Source organism: Lissotriton helveticus, chromosome 3_1 (genome assembly GCF_964261635.1).
Source record: "Lissotriton helveticus chromosome 3_1, aLisHel1.1, whole genome shotgun sequence".
NCBI classification, from domain to species: domain Eukaryota; kingdom Metazoa; phylum Chordata; class Amphibia; order Caudata; family Salamandridae; genus Lissotriton; species Lissotriton helveticus.
The window spans coordinates 551,992,897-552,018,271 of NC_136061.1; the positions used below are offsets into that span (position 1 = coordinate 551,992,897).

Here is a 25,375-nt window from a genome sequence, read left to right on the forward strand (position 1 = left end):
GAGCACTTTCCATGTCCATTTGTGCTATTGCGAGGTGTGTATGTCAGATGTGAACCCCATGAAAAGAACGGATGGTGATATGCATGATGAGCAGTGTGGTATTGCCATTAAGGTCCCCGCCAATAGCTGCCAAGCAGCAGAAGAAATATGTAACAGTGTAAAAGGTGGCCCTCAAATAACCTAGAGAAGAAAGACAAAACCTATAGCAGACTCCAATCACATAACTGTGTATGCTGGAACAACAGCTAACCTTAACAGCTCCAACCCTCCCAGTACAGTGGGCATATAGGCCCCTGTCCAGAAATCCCCAACTTGAAAAGAAAAACAAGAGAACAAATAAAAGCACCAAATAAGTTCTCATTGGAATGCGGATGGGACATGGTGCAGCAGCTGAGGTTGACTTACGTCAACCGAGCCCATCTCTCGAGGTTCAGCACCCTACCCAACGATGTCACCGGAGAGTCTCCTGTCAGAGGAGAGCCAGCATAGTCCTGAGGCCGAATGGGGCAAGAAGCCGAGAAACAAGATTAGTCATAGGAGGTCATTAGCCGATCGTGGTGTGACTTTAGGATCGTGAGTGCTGCACGTGGAAGAAACACTGGAGGCACTGTTATTAGACCGAGCGAGAGTCCTGGGTCAGTTTGTGGCGCACAGCTGTAAAGGAATTCGCAGCGTGCAGAGTAGACATTTCCAATGTGCAAGCCTGTTGCACCGCCACCTGGTCCTGGGAGGTCTGAGTCTGCATCATCTTGTGTCTTCTGCATTTGGATTTTGCAGTTAACCCATACCCATTCATTTGAATGTTCATGGCTGAGCCTGTGAGGCCCTTTACATGAAGCCAGGTCCAGACATTCACAGGAGTGGAGAAGATGTGGGATCTGCTGCTGTCTAGTACCTTGAGTTTTGCTGGGAACAGCAATGCATAGGAAAGGTGCAGCTCTCGCAGGCGTTGTTTCAACTTCATAGAGGAACCCTGAAGACCTTGGGTCTAGTTGTAAAATCCAGGCATGCAGAGATTTTCATGTTTTCATACCGCAGATACTCTTGGTGAGGAAGAGTTGCAATATGAGATCCTGTCCCAGGAGTTGAGGAAGCGAGCAATGAGGGGACAGGCAGTTCTCTGGGAGGAGTAGGCAGCCCAGGATGTGGTGCATCATTCAACCAAAGTCAACTTGGAAACCCTATTCTCCAGTACGGTGGCCATGAGCCAGTTATCAAGGAAGATCTCAATGCTGGGATGCTCAGCCCACTCCAGATAGCAAATATTGCTGTGCTGTTAGCACCCCTCGGCATCTTCTGAGCGGCGTTGCAAGGAGTGCACCTCCTCCTTCATTGTGTGCAGCTGGGCTTTAAGATCACTCACAGTGGGGCTCATGGAGGACAGGGTCGATTCTGTTTCGTCCACAGTGTCCATTAACTTGCGGTGGTCTGCCCTCAGCAAATTCACATCCAGGGATATGGCATCAATTTTCGCTTTGAGCAAATCTTTTATTTCAAGGATGGCATGCAACACTTCTGCAAATTGTTCTGAATTATTACACAGGGTAGTTTCTAGATGCCTTAAGGTGCCCACGGTGGTGTCAGCGGGTGCTGGCTGTGGCACTACGGTGTGGAGCTCAGGGTTCTGTGATTTCGCCGTCCTTGTTTTCCCCATCATGGTGCAGTGAAGATGGAAAATAGGAGGCAGGTCACGCCAGGCACACACTGTCTGTGGTATTGTGAGTTTCTGATTTCTCTGGGAAAGTGTGGTTATTACCATGGGAGTCTTGCCAGTGATGTGGGCTACAGAGAGGCCCACATGAGAAGGTAGGCCCCTCCACATACGCAATCCGATGGGCACACCAGAGGGGACCACAGGTCCTCCTGCATAATGGGACACCCTGGTTCAGGCATAACAGAGGAAGATACTGTTGGGAACTGCTTAGGCAATACGAGTTGTCACGAGCGTGGTGGTTGTGTCACAGCTCGTGACTGGCTCGTGTTGAATGGGAATGTTGGGGAATGTGTTATGCTTTAAATATTGTGGAACCTGGCTGTTGTGCTGTGTAAAAAAGAGCGGCATTAACTGACTTGATTTCACCGAGAGCAGACGCTTAAATAAAGCTCGTCGTTATTAACTTCTTATAAGCCTCTTCGAATCCTTGGATCTTCCTACAATGGCGACGGACGGGATTCGTTTACCGCTATCATTTTTCTTGAAGGAGAGGATTTATTTATTTTTCTACTTTTTCTTACTTACTGGATGTTGCAGTGAAACGCTTATAAGGATTGCTGATTGACTACTTAAGGATTATATTTTTTGTTATGAAGGATTTTTCCTTTTCTCTTGGTTTTCGCTGCAAACTTGGAGAAGTAGTCTTACCGTTTCGCTGGCATTTTACAAGGAAATAGAAGTTCCATTTAGTCACTGTGGACTTGGGACTTGCACTTCACCCGATCTGGAATCTTGGAACCTTGAATAAGCTGGCGTTCGCGTAAGCTGTTGCATTGACGTCTTGCCTTGTCATCACGTAACGTGTTACGTGTCACTTCGTCAGCACGCGACGTGGGCGCCATTTTCATTTAATCTCCTTGGTTTCCTAGCAACATTTTCATCTCAACTTTATTTCAACACAACAAGGAAGTTTTCGTTTTAAATATTTATATTGGTGACACACAAACCGCGTGTCTCGAGTTTGTTTTGGAATATTTACTTCGGTGACACGCACACCGCGTACCTCACGCTATGGATTTTGGGGTAATTATTATATCGGTGACACGCACACCGCGTGCCTCATAGCTCATTATACTGCTATTATAAGTCTAATTATCGTTTTTTTATTATTTATTTACTTTTCTTTCTTTTCCACCTCATTATTGTTCTATCTATTTTACTGGATTACCATGGCTGGCATTGTTCCTCCCCCATCCTTTCTGTCGTCTCCAGGGGAACCTCCCATGGCTTGGGAAATATGGGAGCCTGTTTTTCTGGCTTATGTGGATGTGTTGGAGGAGGGGGAATGTGAGCCTGACAGGAAATTGTCGTTACTGAAGCACTGTTTAGGTGGAATTGCTTTAAAAGAATTTAAGACTTTACCAGCTCTTGTAAATCCATGAAATCTTAATGTGTATGAATATGCTTCTTCACAACGGAGTTTGCGATATGGTAAAAAGAGAACATTGTTATGGAAAGGTTTATTTTTTATTCGCGGAAACAACAAGCAGATGAACCTGTAGAAGATTTTGTTTCAGCTTTAAGATCATTAGCTGTTACGTGTGATTTTGAACATATTTCTTATGAGCAAGTTTTAAGGGACCAAATTTTGATGAGAACTAATAACAAGAAAGTACAGGAACGACTTTGGACTACATCTGACATGTCTTTGAACAATGCCATAGATATTGCAAAGTCAATAGAACATTCCGAGAAATTTGTGAAGGAAATTAGGGGGAATGACAAAGGCGATGTTTTTAATGTATCTAAAGATTCTGATAGGTCAAAAAAAAATATTCACCAAGGAGTGATTTTTCATCTAAGGTGGAAAACAGAAGAATTCAAAATTACTTTGCTTTAGATGTGGAAGTGATGGGCATTTAGCAGATTGTAAAAATTGTCCAGCTTTAAGAAAAACGTGTTCAAAATGCAACAAGAAAGGCCATTTTACGAGATTTTGTAGATCATTACCCAGAAGAGTGAATTGTGTACATGATTGCTGTGATAATTACAAGTTAGATGATGAGAGTGAGTTTCAAGTTAACACTGTTATCAATGTATGTGAGGATGGGGAATGTGCAAAATGTCCTTCCTGTGTTGTAACTGTTAACGATATTGACTTGGAATTTTTTGTAGATTCATGTGCATGGTATACCATCATTTTGTTGGAGGTCTTTCATGAGAAATGGCATAACAAAACTCTGTCTCTACCTGATATATCTCCTGGTGGTTATACTGGCCACAAAATTGATCTACTTGGATTTTTAAATGCTAACTTACAATTTTCTGGTCGTCATACCTTTGGGAAAATGTATGTAACAAGATCAGGGTTGTCACTTTTAGGGTGGCCGCACCAACATCAGTTGGAAATGAAAATTGATTCAAGAGCCAATCCCCCTGTCTTTGCTGTGGAACCACATAGTATGTCCGTTGTTCATGAGAATACTTCCCGTTTGGTAGATGGGTTGAGGAAGTCTTTTCCAAAAGTTTTTAGTGGTACTCTTGGACGTTATCAAGGTTTTGAACATGTCATCAAGTTGCATGATAATGTTGTCCTTATTCGACATAGAGTAAGGAATGTTCCCCTAACTTACAGGAGCAAATTAAAGGATATGCTTAAGGACTTATGTCAGAAGAATATTATAGAATCAACTGAATCGTCCCCTTGGGTTTCTCCCATTGTAATTTCCATTAAGCCCTCTGGCGAGCTTAGGTTGTGTGTGGACCTTCGCAGTGTTAATAATGCCATTTGGATTGATTCCCATCCCTTACCTAATCTTCACGAAATGGTCTCCACTCTAGCGAGTGCACAAGTTTTTTCCTGTTTTGATTTGGCCAGCGCTTAACATCAGGTCGTTCTTTCTGAGGAATCTAAAAACATCACTGCTTTCATTACACCTGTATGAGTAGTAAAGGGGTGTGCCCTCGTAGCTCATGGACCTTGGTCATAAAGTAATTACAGGAAACAAGTGGTCTGAGTCGATTACAGTGACTGAATTAAATTCAACACATCACAATTGTAATACATTTGCTTTGACTTCAAAAAATATATATAAATAATAAATAAATTGTTAAGAGTATGAATTTGTATTTATTTCATACACAGATGCAGTTATTTCTCTTTTTACTGCATGTCTTTGTTTTCGATCATCCGTATTTCATTGAAACAATTATACAATCATTGCTCAATTGGTGCTCTCAGTGAGTGAAAGGGAGGGGGAGTGATAGGTGTGCGGGACGTGGTAAAGGTGGTGTGACAATATTACATCACATTACAATTGTTATGCCTTTACAATTAAGTTGCTGATTGTGTTCCCAAATCACATCACACATAGATAAGAGCGAATCATTCGTTTGTTCCTATGGTGTGTCGGGTTTGGCGCGGTCTACGTTTCGACCCCCAGTGTTAAAGGGTTATTCTTCCCTCATGTTGGGGTCTTCATCAGGACAAATGGGAGAGCCTAGAAAACAGGACAATGCCTTGTTTTAGAGATTAGAAAGTGATGTATTGACGTTGGGATTTAAGAATCATTTACAAAAATTACCTACAAGGTGACTGGCGTAGAACAAATCATACGTCGCTTCTTGAGCATAGGTGTGCTCCAGTGTGTGTCAGAGTCTAAAAGGAGAGAGGGGGGAGGGGGTTAGGACAGGAATGCTCTTTCTATCAGTTGTCTACCTAGGAGTGAAGGACATATTAGTATGTTCCACTTACTATTATATGGCGTCTTTAGTACAATGCTGACAGGAAATCCTGGGGTGGGCTTCTGAAATATACTGCACGTCTTTCTGGGGAAAACATGTAACAGACATTCAGATAAGTATCCAGTTGACCCGTTGTAGCGTGTTGTACATACGGAGTCATTACATAGATTTAAACATCTCCTATAAAGTGCCCTGAAAGGGCTCAGTGTGGATGTGTCGTTAGAGAGGTGCACTGAGCATGTAAACTTAACGTTATACACAGTGTTCATGCAAGATCGCTCGGTCTGAGAATGTGACCTGCCGTTATAGCTTCGCGTATGCTGCGGCCTGCATCGTTACACGTTCTACACAGTTTACATTGAAAACCATTCTGGAGTGCTCGGTCTGGGACTTTTGACATACCGTTTTGTCTCCGTTTAATCTTCGCGTCTAATGCGAACTGCACCCGTCGGCTCCACTCTGATTGTGGCTGCTCGCGGTGCAGCCGCTGGATGCTTGTATTGGAAAGGAGGCTCGGCTCAGGTGGCCAATGGGCAGCCTTGGGTGGGAAGTGTTCAGACGCCTACTTCTAACGTGCGAGGGACTGTTGTTAAAGTGTCTGAGGTTAGAGTGAATGAAGGGCCAGGAGCTCACGGTGTGATCCATAGAGGGCTTATATTGATGTTCGACATTAATAAAGAGATGGTAGTTATTTGGACTCGAGGTCATCTTTTTGAGATTCAGCATGCGCATAGAAAAACCGTTTGAGACAGAACGTTAATGCATAGTACAAGTCGTAATCCATCTATCCTAAACAAGTAAAAATCAGCATGCATACATATTCCAAGTATATTCTCTACAGTATGTGAAAACACTGTATATTTCATCATCTCGTATGGGGTTAGTACATGTACAGTGTTGGCACCTGTACAGTCATAATCTAGAATATTAAATTACTGCACTTTCTCATAAAGTTCTGAAAAAATGATCAACAAGGTTATTGCCCTCTTACCACAAATCAACACCAACATGGTTATGTTCATTACATGAAGTCATTGACTTTAAGCATTCTTACATTCTCCTGAAAGTCAGGAGCAAAGGTATGAGCCTACATTTGGGTGACCTCATTGAAGTAGTATATCAGAAGCAGAGGTAAAGGCTTAAGAGTAAGGTGATTAGTTGCTTGGGGTACATTCGATAGATTGTCAGTTATTCTGGATCCAGACCTGCCATTTGTGCATAATTGGCGTCCAGTTCATTCAGGCCATTGTGTATCGTGTTAAATTCATGCATCCATTTGCATTCTCTAATGTTCAGAACATTATCGAGATTCCCCCCTCGGGGACCCAGGGTGATCTTTTCCAGTACAGTCCATTTCATAGAATCTGGAGAGTGTGTTTTTTCAATGAAATGTTCAACAAGAGGTGCCCCTGGTGTCTGGCATCTAATCCTGCTACAGTGTTGGAAAATCCGGTTTTTTACCTTCTGCTTTGTTTGTCCTATATACATGAGGTCGCAGGGGCAGATGATGGCGTATATAACTTCGCTTGAGTTACAATTCGTGAGAGATTTCAGGTCTAGTGTTATATTGTTGCTCGTGATTTGTTTGGTCTCCCAACATGTCAAGCAAGCTTTGCAGGTTGTGCATCTGTAGTGGCCAACCACTGCTGGTAGGTTCCAAAGGCTTTGTATGGTTGGTGCCTGTGGCGTGCTCAACAGGGACCGGACAACGTGGTCTTTGATACTTCTAGCCTTCTTGAAGGCATGCATCGGTGGTTCTGGGCTTTCTATGATATCCGCTACCAAGCCCCAATGTTTGTTGATTGCTCTTTTGATCTCGTTGCTTTTGTTGCAATACGTGGTGACACAAATCATTCTCTCTTGAGATTGCTGTCGTTCCTTGGGTGTCAACAGGGTGCTCCTGTCCTGGAACCAAGCTCTTTTTCGAGATCTTTTCACCAGTCTCTGGGGATATCCTCTGTCAATCAGGCGAAGGATAAGATCGTCAGATTCTTTGAAATAGTCCTCCTTAAGCGAACAGTTTCTCCTTATGCGGAGGAATTGCCCTAAGGGCAAGTTGTCCCGGAGTCCTCTTGTGTGATGGCTCGTGTATCTCAGCAATGTGTTCCTTTCTGATGCTTTTCTATAAAGAGTGGTGTACAGTTTTCCCTCATTGACTTTAATGGTAATATCGAGAAAGTCAATTGATTCTTTGCTCTTGTGTATGGTAAATTTTATATCATCTGACTGGTTGTTAAGCCATTCGAAGAAATCCTGCAGCTCGACATCATTGCCATTCCAGATCATGAGGACATCGTCTATGTACCTGACCCATTTCACGATTTTTGTCTGATGTGGATTATGTTGGGATAAAATACAACATTGTTCAAATTCAGACATGAACAGGATGGCCAGGTCTGGGGCGAATGCTGCGCCCATGGCTACTCCTTTGCTCTGCATATAAAACTTATTTTGGAATAGAAAGAAGTTCTTAGTCATGGCAATTTCTAGAAGGTCGATTATGAACTCCGTGGGGACCCCAGCTGGTTGTTCCCTCTGTTGTAGAGACCTTCTCATTGATGTCAACGCTGGCCCTTGTGGTATGCTTGTATACAACGATACAATGTCCATTGTGACCAAAATTTGGCTCTCTTTGTTGAAATTTGTCTGGTCGACCAGGTTAATAACTTGCATAATGTCCCTGAGGTACATAGGTGTTTTTTCGGCCAGGGGTTTCAGGAATGTATCCACATACTTACATATCGGTTCGAGCAGGGACCCGGATCCCGATATGATCGGTCTTCCTGGAGGCTTGGCTAGGTTCTTGTGTACTTTGGGTAGTACGTATATCGTTGGTACTCTGGGCTGCTCCACATTCAAATACTCAAATTCCTTCTTGGTGAGGAAACCTACTTCCATTGCTTTTTTCGTAATGGTTATGATTTCTTTTCTGATTTCTTTTGTTGGGTCCGATGGCAAGGGCCTATAGCTCACCCCATCCGAGAGTTGGGAAAGGATCTCGGCCTTGTAGTCTTTCACATCTAGCAGCACGATGGATCCCCCTTTATCGGCTGGTTTAATCACTATAGATTTGTTGTTCTTTAGAGTGTCCAGCGCTTTTCTTTCTCCTTCTGTGATGTTGTGCTTCACGTATGATCTTTTTTTGCATATCTGAAGAACATCTCTCATTACCACACTCTCATAGGTTATGATCCTATGCGAAACCGATGCCATGTTTGGCATGAATGAGGACGGGGGTCGTAGATTAGTAAATGATGTAGCAGTGGTGGCTGGGCGATTCTTGAAGAAGTTCTTTAAACGTAATTTGCGGAAGAAACGGGTTAGTTCAGTTTGGATGTTAAATCTGTTAACCGGTGATGTGGGTACAAATGATAGTCCTTTTGAAAGCACACTGGTTTCTTCATCAGTGGGAGTGTATTTAGATAGATTGATGATAGGGCTTATGGACATAGTAGTTGTCGTAGTGTTACCGGGGGGCCCCCCAGTTACCATCTGTAGGTTTTCCTCCTGGTACTCCTCTCGCCATGTTCTTCTTGTTGAAAGTGTACCTGTTTGGGATTCTGACCTTGTTGTCTTCCTCCGTCCCATAGCTGTTGATTTTGGCCCCTGGTTGGGCGGTTGCTCCAGGATCCTCCTCTGCCCCTGCCTCTCGGTGGTCTCCATTGGGTGTCTCCTAAAAAAGAAGTTTGAGGACCTCTCATGTGTCCCTGTTGCGGCTGGTACCATTGATCATGTGGCTGGTAATTAGCTCCTGATTGTTCGTTTTCGCTTTCCCCACTATATGAGGAGTCTGAGAAGTTGGTGAATCTGCGTGTGCCCCTGTAGCCGCCTCTTCCCCTGTAGAAAAAACGACCCTGAGTATCTTGCCTGTAGTAATCCGCTTGAAGATATGGGTAGGTCTTCTTTTTGTCGTAGTACTGGATATCTTTGGATAGTTTATCTAGTTTCTTTGTTTGAGTCTCTATATCAAAATCTTTCAAAGTTTTCTTTAGTCTTTCCAGGGTCTCTTTAGCGTCACCAAAGGCAGCGTGGCAACTGATTTCGGCTTTGAGGTCTTCTATCTCTTTGGCTAGTTGTTCAACCTGTTCTTTCGCGGTTTCCACTCCCAGCACCATCCAGTGCCGGGAGCAGTTGTTCGCCACAAAACTGAAACCTTCCTTGAACTTAGGACTGTCCACGAATATGGCTGGTTCGTGGCGGACTTGTAGTCCAGTTGGGATGATATTCGCTCTCAAATATCCGGTGAGTAGATGTCCATGCAATTTTGTTCTCACTAGTTTCTTTTCCAGACGTTCTAGTCTATTGATTTTTTCGTTGAGAGAGTAGTCTATGTTGGTGCTATTGGATGAAAGAAAGGCATTCCCTGTATCTCCCCCGATCAAGTCCTTGATATAGTCTTCTGTGTAAGAGAGGGTCTCCAGTGACATATTTGTATCGACCCCCCGGATAAGAAACACTCGGTTAGTGAGTGATATTTATTTGGACAAAACCCTCGCAAGAAAGCTCTTGCTCAGAGAGTATGAGTAGTAAAGGGGTGTGCCCTCGTAGCTCATGGACCTGGGTCATAAAGTAATTACAGGAAACAAGTGGTCTGAGTCGATTACAGTGACTGAATTAAATTCAACACATCACAACTTGTTTCCTGTAATTAATTTCATTACACCTGAGCATCTTTACAGATTTTGTCCTATGCCATTTGGATTGGCAAGCGCTGCTTCAGTGTTTTAGAGACTCATGAGAGACCCTCTGGAGAGGTTAAGTGGCGCAGTGGCATTTCAAGATGACATTCTTGTGTACGGCAAAAATGATGAGGAGCATGATAACAATCTGGAATGTGTGATTGCCGCTTTGTCAAGGAAGGGACTTAGGCTCTGTCTTGACAAATGCAAGTTTAGGCAAAAAGAGGTTGAATACCTAGGGCATACCATTAGTGGAATGGGGATAAAACCAAAACGGAATTATGTTGAAAGTATTGTAAATGCTCCCTTACCTGTTTCCAAAGAATAACTAGTAGCGTTTTTGGGACTCATTGAATTTTATGCGAAATTCATACCTAATTTTTCTTCAAAGGTTTATCCTTTTAGATGTCTGTTGCAAAAGAATGCTAAATTTGTTTGGACTGATGATATGACTCAGGCTTTTAGGAAGTTGAAAACGTTTATTGTGAATGCGCCGTGTCTTAGACCTTTTGTGTGTGGAGTGAAATGCATTGTCATGGTGGATGCTAGTAATTCTGGACTGGGTGGTGTTCTTTTGCAGAGGGATATTGAGAAGGAATGGGTAGTTGCATAAGCCTCAAGAGCTTTGAGAGACGCGAAAAGAAACTATTCCGTTATAGAAAGGGTATTGTTGGCGTGTGTTTGGGGAGCCGAACACTTTAGAGCTTTTTTGTGGGGTACAAGATTTATCATAAAAACTGACCATAAGCCCTTGGTTTTTCTCATGGCACCTGGTGGTGGCAGGACCATGTCGGCGCGTCTCGCAAGATTAGCTTCCAGATTACAATCTTTTCAGTGTCAGATTGAGTATGTTCAGGGCAAGGCGAATGTACATGCAGATTGCATGTCCAGATTAGTTTCTCCCATTGAAGCTCCTGAGGGGGTCATAGAGGATGATTGTGAAGTAGCTTTCACTATGCGTGATGTTAATTTGGTGTATGGTGAACGGTCATGTTTGCAAGAAGATGTTTGGTTAGTGGAGATGGATAAGGATTTAGAATTGGGCAATGTCAAGAAGTATCTAGTACAAGGTTGGCCCGAACTGAGGAAGTTATCTGGGGATATGATGAGTTTCTATAAGGTTCAGGAAGAGCTTGCTGTAGAGAATGGTTTGGTTTTAAGAGAAGACAAAATTGTTCCACCTTTTTCTCTCAGGAATGTTGTTCTTGGAATTGCTCATGAGGGGCATCTAGGGATATCTTTCAACAGAAGACGTTTAAAGGAGTTTTTTAGGTGACCAGGCATTGATTCTTGTGTGGACCACTTTGTGCGTTTATGTGTTCATTGCTCAAATAGTGACAAAACAGCTGTGGGTTTGCGTCCTGAACCTCATCCTGTTGATTTACCTCTTGGTCCTTGGCGTAAACTGGGGTTAGACATAATTGGTCCATTTAGTTGTTTGCCTAAGCAGGAAGCTTTTGGCATTGTTCTTATTGATTACTATTCTAAATGGCCGGAGGTCAAGATGGATAAAGACGTTACTTCCCACAAAGTGATAGAGTTTTTGGATGAGATTTTTTGCAGGGAGGGGATTCCCCAAGAGGTCGTAAATGATAATGGCTCCCAGTTTGTTCGCTTGGAAATGGAAGAATTTATGATCAAATGTGGTATTGTTCATAGAAGAATTGCTGTTTTCCTTCCCGAGGCCAATGGCCAGGTTGAACGGTTCAACCGTGTGATCAAAGAGGCCATTCAACTTTCCATTAATGGAAATTTGAATTGGAAACATGCGTTACAATCCATGTTTTTGGCATACAGGACTTCGCTTAATTCTGTAACCTTGGTCAGCCCTTTTGAACTTTTAAGAGGACGTAAACCTAGTACCAGGTTGGCAAATTGGTGGTTAAAGAAAAATATAAGTGGGTCTGATAATTTTTTGAAAGTGGATTTTGAGGCGGTTCAACGCAGAGGTGAGCTATATAAAAAAATTAAATTAAACTTTCTATGGAAAAGAGAATTGGTTCTACATCTAGTCACTTGATAAAGGTTGGTGATTTAGTTTGTATTAAGAGGAAGGAAGTACGTATGCTGAATGCGGTCCTGGTGACGCCGGGATCGCAGAGTGTGGTTCTGGTGACACCAGGATCGCACGTTCTCACCGTCTTCCTGCTAAGTATAAAGATTTTGTAATGAGTTAATTTTATGATATTGTTATTCTTGTTTTTCTGTTATTTTTTTCTCTTTTTTTGTTGGGAACTGCTTAGGCAATACGAGTTGTCACGAGCGTGGTGGTTGTGTCACAGCTCGTGACTGGCTCGTGTTGAATGGGAATGTTGGGGAATGTGTTATGCTTTAAATATTGTGGAACCTGGCTGTTGTGCTGTGTAAAAGAGAGCGGCATTAACTGACTTGATTTCACCGAGAGCAGACGCTTAAATAAAGCTCGGCGTTCTTAACTTCTTATAAGCCTCTTCGCATCCTTGCATCTTCCTACAGATACTGTCTCCGGCCGCAGAAAGGGGACTTCCCCATGAAGGTGTATGTAGAAGAAAGGCACACAGTGCTGCAGAAGGTAGTTCGATGTCTAGGGCGGTGAGAGCCTGTGATGCAGCCAGTGTAGTGGAGCCGGTCATACGCCCAGTGCCAGGAAGGTTGTGTGGCAAGCTAACTTCAGGCAGGTAGGAGATTGTGTGACCTAATAAGCTGTGACATCCAAAGATGTAGCCAGCTCCTTGTGGTGCAGTGCGTGGGCAGCACATACCGCACAGATAGGGTACTGCAGTGCTTAGATGGCCATAGTCCAAGGGGCCCTCCTGCTCCTGCAGAGGCAGCTGCAAACACACTAGCATATTGTCAAAGTGTAAATACCCTGAAATAATGGAATAGCAGTGTCAATAGGCCTGGGGCAGTGCCCATTCCGGTATCGGCAGCTAAGTGTGTGCCTTATAAGCAGGCAGGGCACTCACAATGCAGTGTTCTCACTCAGGGGAGCTCGCAGCAGCAGGGAGATCAAGAAATGGAGATTACTGTGTGCTTATGTTTAGGGTGAAACACTAGCAGCGCACCCTGCTTACCCAGTAAATACCTGTGATCCCAGTCTGTTTTTTCGCACACTAGTACAGTTTTTTTAATTTTTTTTGTTTAAAGAGCTTTATTGAAACAAATAAAAAGCAAGGTACAGAACTATGATAAGAAATGATAAAATAAGTACAAAGGCTAACAAGAAATATGTATGAAAAATGGGTGAAAACATTATAATTCATACATTATCAAGAACTAAAACCAATGTTAAGAACAGAGTTAAAGGAGGAGGAGCTACGCTCGTAACCAAGATGGCCGCATAAGCTCCCGGCTCCGCCGACCTCCGCCTGAGGCTCATGAATCCTGACTCCTATCCTGATTTCCTGGACTCCCGTGCAGGTGAACTGCGCCTGACTCGAAAGGTGCAATCCCGGAATTTCTAGCTGCTCGGACGACAAAGATATGTCGTGTGTCATTCTTGGCCTACCCCAGATTTGAAGCCGGGGCCTCGAGTTCTAACCCGGCCGCGGACCATGGGCGGTTCCGGTCTCCCGAAGTGGCGTTTTTCTTCTCCCGTTATGGATGGTGCTTTGGTGACAGCTCTACCCAGCAACTACGGTGGCCTATTGTACCGACTATTTGGCCCTGTTGAGCTCCCGGGGTTTTCTGGGCTCGGTTCCCCGTGGGCGGCGACGGTACTTATATCGTGCTTTGGACGTGTTAAAAGTGGTTTCTACATTGCTTCTGCCCTGTGCCCCGGAGAAGTCGACCTCCGAGGTTCAGACACCCGCCTGGTCGCTCATTGAGGGGCAATGGAGCGGGCTGAAACTACACCGTCGCTACGCACTGTAATGGACACCATTTTGGAGCTCCACACACGATTCACCGCCACCTTCCAGGAGATGATCATAACTGTTGATCATATAGGCTTGGGACCGGATTCCGGCCCTTTGTTCCTGGAGAGCCGAGATATTTCTTCCGCAGAGAACGCCTTGATTGTCACCGAGGACCCTGTGCAGGATACCGACATGGAAATCTACTGCGACCCTAAGATGGCGGCGATCGAGCCCGAAAGAACTGGACGTTTATTTAGCCCTATGTCGAGCCCGCCCGAGATGGATGTGACTATCTTCGTAAGCCATTGTGACTTCTCCAACGTCTGTCGGATCACACCTTTGCCTCTTTTCGTGAGTGGTCAAGGCCGCTTTGCTGATTTATCGCTGGTGGGCAGTGGACTTGCTTTGACTTTTGGACTCTGTGGACGTCTATCCTGTTTTCCCTCCTATCAAATTGATTTTGACACTGTACTGTTTTCTATTATTCTTGTTGTGATGGCGGTTCGGATGGACAGAGCCTGCGTGGAGAAACGCAGCGACCTAATTGTACTGGACGGGGTCATCGTGATGGATCGTGAGGGTTTGGGCTGAACTTGATTGGACTTTGATGCACTGTTTCTTTTGTCTTTGCTGGGTGGTATCTGTGAAAGAAAAAGGAAAGAGAGAGAAAAAGATGGACTAGTAAAAATTTTAAAAGAGAACATTTAAGCAGAAGCATACATATACATAAAGCAGATTTAAATAATAAATTGCAGCATTAAAGCCACCTACTGTTTACCAACTTTGCCCTGGACTTGCTCTCTGAGCTGCTCAGGGCTCATAGAAGCTAGGGGGGCATCAAAATGGAGACATAACAGTGGAGCCCAGGGCAGGATGCCATTGTTAAAAGCCCTCAGTTTCAATCAAAGGGGAGTTCTGGCTTGCAGCTGTATGTGTTTGATAGAAAGCAAATGAATAGAATACCTGAGAAACCATTTAACTTAAACCATTTAATTGAAAATTAGCAGCTAAATGCCAGTCATAGTTTTTTAGAAGTCAATAGAGACACTAGAATTTTTGACAATGAATTTGAACAACTTTTTTTTATAGCTGTATATGTCACTCATGTTAAAAATCGAGCTTCACCTTTGGTTTTTCTACACGGTTTGCATAGATTGGTTTCTTCCAATGTTCTGTCACTGGGTGTCATTTCACATTCACTTTAGGTCACAGGTACCGGCAGCTTTAGATATCTGTTGCTGAAAACTCTATTGTCGCCAATGCATCAAACTACATACATATAATGGGCTTTAGGTTAGCCCTTTGCTACTAATTGGAAGGCTTTTTTGTTTATCTAATGTGCCTGCATTTTATTCAATGGCTTTGCCCTCTGGTCTTTGTCACACCTCAAGAGCATTTCTTCTTTTCAGTGTTCTGATTGGATGGCTTGTGTCCTTCCACTGCTAATTGGTTTTTTCATTCTTTCAGCACTCCACGGGAGTACATGTGTTTTCTTGCCCTTGCAAGCTACAGATTGCTACGTCTCCATATACCAAGATCATCAGTTGCTTCATCTACCCTATATTGCATGTTTTTTTCCCATCTATGTTTCTCCTGGCTATAGCACCTTTATTGCTCCCAAAAATTTTTTTTGTTTTTCTTTTTTTTTAAAACAGAAGGGTTTATCATACTTTTTTTTAGAGGGGCCAACAGCTTCAATTTGCCTTTGGATTGCTCCCTTTTCAAAACGCCTCATTTTATTACACTTTTTAGAACAGTAAATGTAAAGACTGGTGAACGCATCATTTTATATGTTGGATTATGCAGGCATGTGTAAATGTCATCACACTCATCATGGCACATACATGTGCATGAGTGATTACACATGCATGATACATGTCGTTGCCTTTTTTTCTGATCCAATAGCAGGGCGGAGCTATTATCAATACCATTCAGTGTAGGACTAGCTCGTAGGTCAAGGGTTTCTGTAGGCGGAGCCAGCTGAGGCTCAGCCAGTAGAATAATACAGTTCCCCCACCGCTAAATGGCTGAGGCAACCATAAGTCTAATTCGAGGTGATTTAATAATACTTATATTGTTTGCTGTCAGTACATTACATTTTTTGAATCAATCAGTATCTAATGAAATGTGATAATTGCAAGTGCTTTAAAAGTGTGAGATGGATACTTTTATCAATAGTGCACAGTGTGATACTGGGTTCAGCTTGCATACACCTGTCCAAAAATTACAAGCAACACAGTCCTCTCTGGGGTAATGTTAATCTGTCTGATCTACTTCATGGTACAACATGTAGAACTGAAAAAGTAGGTTCCAACACACACGTTGGATGCCATTTGTATCACAAAAAGTGTGGGTACACTGGATGGTAGGAATTTTGTGGATCCCAGTAAGTTTCAGAATTTTAACTCAAAAGATTTGTGAAAAACATTCATGATTTTACCCACAGCTTGAGGTTTGCATTTTCTGTGTAATACAAGGTAGTAGGATCCTTGCACATTACACCACCAGGGACTCCTCTGTTTATCTGTTTTTCAGAAATGTCTGGGTTTGGTAGGTTTCCCCGGGTGATGGCCATCCCAGGCCCAAATTCTGCAGCACCCCGCATTGCCAAATTGGCTAATTATTCATGATAACATTTTGATTTATCTGAGTCACGTTTTGAGGTCTTTGCTATCACGGGCAATAAACTGACCCACACAAGTGGGGTGCTGTTTTTATCAGGAGAAGGAAAGGCTGAGTGCTAGGAATTTTGCGGGTCCCCACACATAGTGCAAGTTTTCCTCACAGATATGTGAGAAAAATGTGTGATTTTAGCCAAAGTTTGAAGTTTTCAGGGTGTTGTGGATAAGAAAATGTAGAGGGATCCACATGTCTTACCACCCTGAATTCATCTGGGTCCCTATTTTTCAGAAATACCCAGGGTTTGTAGGCATGAATATTGTGGCCACTCACCATGGCAAATGAGAGGGAATTTGGATTCACCCCATCTCTGCAAACCCATATATTTAAACTATGCAGAGGTAATTCAAATTTCCTCTTGTTTGCCATCGGGATAGGGATGCTGTAGGCCCCAATGGGGCAGAAAGCCAATTGGGGCTTTAGAAATGGGGGTGCTACCTGATGTCAGGATGGAAGAGCATCCACCCAATTAAAACTAAATAATCAATGCATGCAGTGGGCTTTCTGCCCCTCTTGGGACAGATTAGGATGAACAATCAAAGCGTGGGTACTCGCACAGCTAAAAGTAAATCGGGTAATGTCTTTTGAACACTGAGTGTGCAACAGAGGAAACACTGTCTGCTCTAACAGTGTGAAAACCAAGGTACTAATGCAAGGCTCACTCTATGGAGTGAGCACCTCCGTGCACTACTTGAAGACCATTGGTCTAATTCCATATAAATCAAAAAATATCAAATGTTAATGCCAAACGTAGTTTTTAAACAGCTGTCACATTTTATTCATGTGTGACCGGTGAAAATCCATGATTTTATCCACAAAATAAACTGCATTCCATGGGTGGATGAGTTGCAATCATTAAATTATTGCACATCACATTATGCATCCCAATGCATTTCGGGACCAGCCCTTCCTCAGGGGACAGATCTAAGGAAACAATCCAAATGAAAACATTTCAATATCCTATACCGATAACTCCTAACTTGAAAGCATATATCTCACAAACTACATTCTACTGTGTATTCATACACGTAAATAAAATACGTCATGTGAACCAATAACGTTATCATGAATGCATATATAAACATGCTGAATAAACATGCTAATACTGATAACCATAAAGCTGGACATAATTGTAACCAAACCAAGTTCGCCACAAACAAGAGTGAAAGTGCAGGTGCTCGAAATGTCCCACAGTGAACATGCTCCGTTTTCAGGAGAAAAATGTGTGTTACAAACAAATGTAACCAGTGCGTTTTAAAATACCCTCGTGCAATACAGTCTGTGCCTGTCAACAGACAGGGGCTAAATAACAATCCCCCACTCGGTACTTCCAGATTGCGGATGAACAAGCGACTCAGCAAGGAGTCGTCAAAAGCGGTGAATCGTCAAGAAAGTAAGAGCGTGAGTGCTCATTAAATCAAAGGTCCGTGAAAAATGCATGCAAGAAAGAAACGAAGGACTACCCCATGTGCTGCAAACACCAGTCATCACCATATTAGCGGCCATCTTAGAGTGGTGAAATAAACATAGAAGCACAAAACAATAAAAACATGCAAAAATGATGAATCAATGAACATATAGAAGAACAAATCTGTAACAAACATATAGATACAAACTCCAGTACTCATATAAAGCTGATGTGAAAACATGCAGAAATAATGGGTGCATCGACAGATAAACATACAAACATATAAAAGACATGCAGATACGGAGTTAAGCAAAGATATATTTAAAGATAACACAAAAATTCCATGCGGTCATTGAGGCCGTTCGGTGCCATGGTGGACATAAAGCGGATCCAAAAGTTCTCTCTTTTCAATAGAGTGTTCTTGTTGTTGCTGGTGATTTTAACCTGCTCAAGAATTAGAAACTTCATTTGCGCCACACTATGTCTGTGTTCCAAAAAATGGGTAGCCACACTGGATTTCATGTTTTGTGTGCGTATATTGCTTTTATGTTCCAAGATTCGTACTCGAATCTTTCTTTCCGTGTGACCAATATAGCACTTGCCACAAGGGCATTTGAGCATATAGATGACATTGCTGCTATTGCACGTGGCATTGACTTTCAGTTTTATGGTATGTCCCTTCAAAGGATGAGTCGTTTTGTTGCCTGGGATACAGTTCCCACAGTTACTACAATTGTAGCAGGGCTTTAGACCATTGTAAATAAGTGAGGATGAAGTTGCTGTTGGGTGGTTCAATAACTCCTTGACATTGCGGCCTCTAGTGAATGCAAACATAGGTGGTTGGTTAAACAAACCATTGAAATCAGGTTCCATAACAAGGATGGGCCAATGTTTCCGAATGATGTGTTGAAACTGATTCGACAGTTTAGAGTATTTTGAGACAACCACCATTCTGTCTGAAGTTTTTTTTGGTTTGGATTTCAAAAGTTGTGCTCTCACACATTTGTCAGTTCGCTGCATGGCTAGATCCAAGATGGGTGTGGGATAGCCCCGTGCTTTCAAACGTTCCAGTGTGTTTCTGAGGGCTTGTTTACATTCCTGTTCTTTAGACACTATGCGTTTCACTCTTAACAGTTGTGCATAAGGTAAATTGTTTTTAAGGCCAGGTCGATGAAAACTGCTGTAGTGTAATATGGAGTTCCTATCGGTAGGTTTGCGATAAATCGTCGTATGCCAGTCTGTGATGTCACGATGTATTTCAACATCAAGGTAGTGGACGCATTTATCACTGTATTCCCAGGTGAACTGGATACGTTCATTAACGTTATTCCAAGACTCAAGAAAGGTGGTAAGGGTTTCAGTAGAGCCTGCCCATAGCAGGAAAATGTCATCTATGTACCGAAGGTACATTTTTCCATGTAGTAGCCAGTCATTTTGAGATAGAATATGAGACTCTTCAAACACTTGCATATAGATATTAGCATAACAAGGAGCTGCCGAATTTCCCATGGCAGTCCCGTTCAGTTGGAGTACCCATTTGTCTTGTACGTTGAAGTAGCTATGATATAAGGTGTACATAGTCAATTGCATCAGAAAGACCTGTAGGTCTTGATCCAAATTGGAAGTCATCAGTGTTTGTTCAATCGCTTCCATCCCTCCATCATGGGGGATGGAGGTATAGAGTGAACATACGTCCACCGTACACATAATCAACTCGGTGTTTCTGAGGATATTCATAATCGGTTCAAGTTTGACAAGAAAGTCTGTAGTATGAGATATCTTCTGATTGAAATTATCAATACATCTTTTGACAATGGCACCATCGACGACAGGACGAGAAGATATCTCACTCCCATCAACCCTAAACCTCCCACGATGTATATGCTTCCTAAGATGCATAAGCATGCGACTCAACCTCCATTCCGTCCAATTGTGTCTACCAGAGGCAGCATCCATGAGAATACGGGTAAATTTCTGGATAAGTATTTACAACCATTTGTTCTGAAATCAAAGTCACATGTACGTGATACTACAGACTTTCTTGTCAAACTTGAACCGATTATGAATATCCTCAGAAACACCGAGTTGATTATGTGTACGGTGGACGTATGTTCACTCTATACCTCCATCCCCCATGATGGAGGGATGGAAGCGATTGAACAAACACTGATGACTTCCAATTTGGATCAAGACCTACAGGTCTTTCTGATGCAATTGACTATGTACACCTTATATCATAGCTACTTCAACGTACAAGACAAATGGGTACTCCAACTGAACGGGACTGCCATGGGAAATTCGGCAGCTCCTTGTTATGCTAATATCTATATGCAAGTGTTTGAAGAGTCTCATATTCTATCTCAAAATGACTGGCTACTACATGGAAAAATGTACCTTCGGTACATAGATGACATTTTCCTGCTATGGGCAGGCTCTACTGAAACCCTTACCACCTTTCTTGAGTCTTGGAATAACGTTAATGAACGTATCCAGTTCACCTGGGAATACAGTGATAAATGCGTCCACTACCTTGATGTTGAAATACATCGTGACATCACAGACTGGCATACGACGATTTATCGCAAACCTACCGATAGGAACTCCATATTACACTACAGCAGTTTTCATCGACCTGGCCTTAAAAACAATTTACCTTATGCACAACTGTTAAGAGTGAAACGCATAGTGTCTAAAGAACAGGAATGTAAACAAGCCCTCAGAAACACACTGGAACGTTTGAAAGCACGGGGCTATCCCACACCCATCTTGGATCTAGCCATGCAGCGAACTGACAAATGTGTGAGAGCACAACTTTTGAAATCCAAACCAAAAAAAACTTCAGACAGAATGGTGGTTGTCTCAAAATACTCTAAACTGTCGAATCAGTTTCAACACATCATTCGGAAACATTGGCCCATCCTTGTTATGGAACCTGATTTCAATGGTTTGTTTAACCAACCACCTATGTTTGCATTCACTAGAGGCCGCAATGTCAAGGAGTTATTGAACCACCCAACAGCAACTTCATCCTCACTTATTTACAATGGTCTAAAGCCCTGCTACAATTGTAGTAACTGTGGGAACTGTATCCCAGGCAACAAAACGACTCATCCTTTGAAGGGACATACCATAAAACTGAAAGTCAATGCCACGTGCAATAGCAGCAATGTCATCTATATGCTCAAATGCCCTTGTGGCAAGTGCTATATTGGTCACACGGAAAGAAAGATTCGAGTACGAATCTTGGAACATAAAAGCAATATACGCACACAAAACATGAAATCCAGTGTGGCTACCCATTTTTTGGAACACAGACATAGTGTGGCGCAAATGAAGTTTCTAATTCTTGAGCAGGTTAAAATCACCAGCAACAACAAGAACACTCTATTGAAAAGAGAGAACTTTTGGATCCGCTTTATGTCCACCATGGCACCGAACGGCCTCAATGACCGCATGGAATTTTTGTGTTATCTTTAAATATATCTTTGCTTAACTCCGTATCTGCATGTCTTTTATATGTTTGTATGTTTATCTGTCGATGCACCCATTATTTCTGCATGTTTTCACATCAGCTTTATATGAGTACTGGAGTTTGTATCTATATGTTTGTTACAGATTTGTTCTTCTATATGTTCATTGATTCATCATTTTTGCATGTTTTTATTGTTTTGTGCTTCTATGTTTATTTCACCACTCTAAGATGGCCGCTAATATGGTGATGACTGGTGTTTGCAGCACATGGGGTAGTCCTTCGTTTCTTTCTTGCATGCATTTTTCACGGACCTTTGATTTAATGAGCACTCACGCTCTTACTTTCTTGACGATTCACCGCTTTTGACGACTCCTTGCTGAGTCGCTTGTTCATCCGCAATCTGTAAGTACCGAGTGGGGGATTGTTATTTAGCCCCTGTCTGTTGACAGGCACAGACTGTATTGCACGAGGGTATTTTAAAACGCACTGGTTACATTTGTTTGTAACACACATTTTTCTCCTGAAAACGGAGCATGTTCACTGTGGGACATTTCGAGCACCTGCACTTTCACTCTTGTTTGTGGCGAACTTGGTTTGGTTACAATTATGTCCAGCTTTATGGTTATCAGTATTAGCATGTTTATTCAGCATGTTTATATATGCATTCATGATAACGTTATTGGTTCACATGACGTATTTTATTTACGTGTATGAATACACAGTAGAATGTAGTTTGTGAGATATATGCTTTCAAGTTAGGAGTTATCGGTATAGGATATTGAAATGTTTTCATTTGGATTGTTTCCTTAGATCTGTCCCCTGAGGAAGGGCTGGTCCCGAAATGCATTGGGATGCATAATGTGATGTGCAATAATTTAATGATTGCAACTCATCCACCCATGGAATGCAGTTTATTTTGTGGATAAAATCATGGATTTTCACCGGTCACACATGAATAAAATGTGACAGCTGTTTAAAAACTACGTTTGGCATTAACATTTGATATTTTTTGATTTATATGGAATTAGACCAATGGTCTTCAAGTAGTGCACGGAGGTGCTCACTCCATAGAGTGAGCCTTGCATTAGTACACAGATTAGGATGAATCATGCAGTCATTTCATATGAGGGGAACAAATTGTGAAAATAAAAACCACAAGCACTTTCTTTACTGTGACAGTAGTGTGCTGTAATCACTGCACATCACACCAAATACAAATAATTGTGGGAAGCTTTACCCCTCATATCCCAATTTTCCCTTTTTAAATGCTTCTGATCATTGTGGGTGGTGTTGTCCTGTCCTATTGATGTCCTCCAAACTACGGAGGTAATGCGGTGGACGTCAGTTTGTCTTCCACCACATAATTGGGTGGAATTATTTACATCTCAGCAACATTCTTCCAAGATTTGACAATCTTATATTCATTTAGCATCTACATTTTCAGTAGAGTTGGACTAATAGATTCGTGTCAATTGTTGAGGATGAGGCAATACCCAAGGGTGTCTTAGTGCTAAGTGGAACAAGACGACAGCAAAGAACAGCAACCAGGAAAGTGAGTCATCAGGCTTTAGGGCCAAGTCGGTGGGAACAGCCAGGTCTTCAGCTGCTTTCTGAACAGCTGCAGGCTTTGTTGGAAGCAGAGGGCCAGAGGGAGGGAATTCCATAACTTTCCCCCCTGAAAAGTCAAACTCCTCCCACCCCATTTTAATCACTTAATTCTCGGGATCTGAACCTTGTGTTCTGTGCTGGATGTCAACATTCTACTGGGAGTGTACCATGTAAATAGCTCCTGAAAGTAAAGGGGGCCAGTACCATGAAGTGCCTTATGCATTAGGCACAGGGCTTTGAACGAAATTCTCCTCCCTGCTGGGATCCAGTGCAGGGCATGTAGTAGCTGCTTCACAGGTTTGAACTTAGGAATGTTCAAAAACATTCTTGACATCGCATTTTGGAGAGACTGCAGTTTTTTTTATTGAATATTTTGGAATACCTAGATAGAGTGTATTACAATAATCTAACTTGAACCCAACTAGGGACAACATCACGGTCTTCTGACTTTCAGTCGGAATAGACTGAAGTATTTTTTTCAGAACCCGAAGCAAATAGTAGCCCCTGGAGGCCACTGCATTGATCTGAGCACTGAAGCATAGCTTGGTATCAAAGATGACTCAGAGATTTCTAGCCTTCAGAACTGGCTAATGACTGCTATATATAAAACATAGAATTACAGAACATTGCTTGAAATGTATTAGCCACCTCAGAGCACGTACACGTGAAATAATTTGTTGATACTACATGACTGCACAAAGGAGTATTCTTGAGCTTTGCACATGTTTGTATAGTGTTCCTCCATATCTGGTTTATGAAATCTTGTTTTAGAGAGTTGATAAAGATTATTAAGTTCTAATTTCAGGTGCATAGAAGTTTATATTTGTCGGAATAAATATCGTGAACATCAAGACTTAATTTTCATTGCAGTAAAGATTGGGTCATTATGTGTTGCTAAGCAATGCCATGGCGCAGAACAATCTACATTTTAGGCAATGGGGGAATTCCGTGATTGACTGTTTTAATATTAAAATGGCAATGTATCTGATTAATGACCGGCAGTGTATAGAAGAAATTGGTATTCAGAACTTAATTAATTATCAAAGCCACATTAAGGAAAGATGAATATTTCTCTGTTTGCATAATATTAATGAGGTGTTTCATTTCCAAATACAATGTTAAAGCGGATGAATATATTTGTGTAATGTGCTATCTGTTCTGCATCTTAAAAAAATTAGAAAGAAACCAATTAAGAAAAGGTAGTTGAAACAATAACATTAATATTTAAAATTAAAACAATGAAATAGCAAAAGAAGGAGAGCACGAGAATAATAGTACATTGCGGTTTTTAGTACTCTGACCCTACAAGAGAGGAAGAAAAACCTCTCATAGGCACTTTCTATGGTCTGGCTTGACAGCACAGCTGTCATCAGACAATTAGGGGACATTACCAGAGAGGGGGTTTGGCTCCCCCCACATGGTGGGGGCTAGCTTTACATGTTTTGATTGGGCAGAAGTTATGTGCTTCCACAAAAAATGTGCATGCAGCCGTGATAATTTTCTTTATTTATCTATCTACACAACTTTCAGGTGAACACATGGCATGAGAACGCTTTTAATGTGTCTTGATAATTAGATGCATTATGATGTTTTTGTCTAGTAGCACCACAGATGGGAGGAGAGCAGTCATTAACCTGCATGGATTTTTAGGTCTGGCTTGACAGTGTAACTGTCACCTGGTCTTTTAACTGTTACCATAATAATTTAACTGTTCTTTGCTTCCACACAATTACATATTCATTCCCATGCTATTAACTTGTAATGCTTTATCTTACCATACAACATTCTTTTAAAGCCGGACCTATTGCCATTGCCAATGCTTGTTTCAACCTGTTAGCAGGGTTTCTGTCATCTACTCTCCCTTTGGCAAAGACTAGAAGATCCAGTGTTCAGAAGCTGCATATGCAAGGCACAAACCAGTACAACACAACTGTTAAAAAGCAAAGCATCTCACAAGCTAATAAAAACAAATAGGCTGACACAAATAAGCATGACAATCAGAGTCACGCCATCATTTAGTACTATTACTACCAGTTTTCCTACCAGTGATATTAAAACTACTTTCAGTGAGGGTCAAACCCCCTCAATCCTCCCACTATGCCTGACCCATGTCTTCTTTTCCTATACCTTTTAGGGCCCTCTATAACTATCAATATGTGACTGACGTTTGTTGCACAAAATTGGCTTAATACAAATTTACTCAATGACCGAACTCCAGGAGCTGACCCAATCCTCCTGAAAGTTTCTGTATGCTGACTCTTACATGTTTTTTATCGCCCTTATGGAGAATAAGCA

General features: G+C 42.1%; 1 protein-coding gene across 1 annotated transcript in view; it reads left to right on the forward strand.

Moving 5' to 3' along the window:
* The window catches only part of C3_1H3orf70 (chromosome 3_1 C3orf70 homolog), a 135,495-nt gene that overhangs the window by 105,849 nt on the left and 4,271 nt on the right, over window positions 1-25,375 (forward strand). The gene's annotated exons all lie outside the window — the stretch shown is intronic.